Source organism: Oryzias melastigma, linkage group LG24 (genome assembly GCF_002922805.2).
Source record: "Oryzias melastigma strain HK-1 linkage group LG24, ASM292280v2, whole genome shotgun sequence".
Taxonomy (NCBI): Eukaryota; Metazoa; Chordata; class Actinopteri; order Beloniformes; family Adrianichthyidae; genus Oryzias; species Oryzias melastigma.
Genome location: NC_050535.1, coordinates 307,176 through 309,643, shown reverse-complemented (window position 1 = coordinate 309,643; position 2,468 = coordinate 307,176).

The window sequence follows — 2,468 nt, the reverse complement described above, 5'->3', positions numbered from 1 at the left end:
GACTTTACAAATTAAAACAGGATTTTACCATCTCAAAACATTGTCAGACTCCGCCCATTTCTCTCTCCTGCTACCACAGATTTGCTAATGCAAACTTTGGCTTTGAAAATAATAATTATTTTGTGAAGCACCTTGTGTCACATATGTAGAAAAACTACTTTATAAACAAAGTTAAATTTGATTTTGTGTGAAAATGTTCCTTTGATCCTCAGAAAGATAATAGACGAATAAAGAAAGATTAGTTGCTACGGTTACGTTTTATGGTTGTTATATGACCTGCAGCCTCACTAAAGTCAGCTGACTGAGTTTAATGTTTCAGTTGGAGAAACGGTCCAAACCCGTCTAAAACACATGAAGGTCTCTCACATGAGGTCCTGAAAGAACAACCTAAAGTTTGACCTCTTAAAGCATCAATGACTGTTGTTTTAGATTGACTTTAATCAGATCTGATCCTAAAGGATCAGACCTGATGTCATAATCCAGGATCCCAGAGGATCCCAAACCCTGAGAACATTCGACCTTCATGCGTTTGGAGTAAACTTTAGTTTTGTGACTTTAAAGAGGATTTCATGGAACGTTCTGCTTCCACTCGAGTCGCAGTAAAACTCCGAATCCGACCCAGAAGCTAATCCTCGGACCCTCAGGACCGCCGGCGTCCAAAGCAGCTTTGGTTCGGTCTCACTGCGCCGTGGAGGGAAGTCGATAAAGTTTTATAGAATGAAACAAAACTGTTGGTGAATTACAGAACAACAGGGGGGGGGGGGCTGCTGAGGATGTAACTGTGACAGGAAGATAAAAGACAGATGATCACTCTGTCCTTTATTTACAGTCCTGGTTTGGTCCTCCAAGTTCTACTTTTGTGACCCGTTCCGTCAGTGTGGTCCGATCTTTGTCAGAACCGCTTTTATTTCTGTGTTCTATTTGTTCTAACTCCAGGAGCCAACATTTCAATAAAAATAACACTTTTTGACGATCTTTGTTTTCATTTATTAAACAGTTTTTTAATAAACTCTTTTTTACCTCAAGAGAGAAAACTTTGAGATGTTTAAGTAGAAACAAACTCCACGTTATTAGAACAGGTAAGTAGGGGTACGATTATCAAAGTCTGCTTTTTCCCGCTCCTTTTTAAGCTATTAATCAATCTCTAGTTAATGATCAATATATTTAATGAATCAAATGTTACATCAGTGAGTCTGTTTTTGTTTGATTGTTTTTTAATCACTGGATTTCATTATTTCTGGAAGGAGTTTGAAAAATGTGTGAATTTTTTGTCCTGTATCGTCCAGAACTTAAAGAATCTGATCGATTCTGATTAGAACGAAAGCAGATCAATCAATCAATCAATCAATCAATCAATCAATCAATCAATCAATCAGCTAATGACTTCAATAAAGACAAAAGCTGAAACATGAACAACCAGAAAAGAGGATTTGACAGTGGAAATGATGGACTCAGAAACAGGAAAAAGAATTCCAAACGCAGAAGAAAACTAAAAAACTAAACTGATAAAATTAAAGTAAATCCGACCAACAAAACCCAGAAGAAGAAAAGCTTCAGAAGAATCTGGAGAAACCATCATCTGCAGATACTAAGACACAGGTGACACTGAACCTTCTAATCAGAGTCTGTAAAACACCAGAACACTTCATTAACTCTGATCACAGTAGAGGTCAACTCTGTTTTACTTTCTGAGGTTTCTCCTTCATTGAAGTTTGTTTATTCTGTTTGAACACTTGAATTCTCTCGGTGGGTTTAGAATCTGATACAGATACACAGACAGAGAATCCTGTAGATGTTCAACTTTAGTTTCTGTTTCTTTAATCTATCAGTTTAGATGTTTTTCTGTTGTTAAATTTAAATATAAGTTCTCATTGTGAAGATTTTTACACAGTTTAACACAAAGAATGTTTGTACATAAAGTGAATCAATCCAATCACTTTTACTAGAGTTCACTGACGCTTTGCATTGTGGGAAAAAGGAACTTCTAAAAGAAACAGCAGAAGTTCTTTGTTCTTCGGTCTCGATTCTCAGATTTTAGGACAATTAAAAGAGTGACTTGCATCATTCCAGATATGCAGATGAGTCTGCACCTCCTGGAGTCTTGCAGACCTTAACGAGATGTTGCACCAGCCGGCTTTAGGGAAAATAATGAACGAAGTCTTCTGAAACAACAGAGAAGAAGACGGAAACATGTTTGAGTCTGACAGTCATGGTGTGAAGCTGAGGATGGACAGATGATGATGATGATGAAGATGAAGATGATGATGATGATGAAGATGATGAAGATGATGATGATGATGAAGATGAAGATGATGAAGATGAAGATGATGAAGATGATGAAGATGAAGATGAAGATGAAGATGATGAAGATGATGAAGATGATGAAGATGATGAAGATGAAGATGATGATGATGAAGATGATGATGATGAAGATGATGATGATGAAGATGATGAAGATGATGAAGATG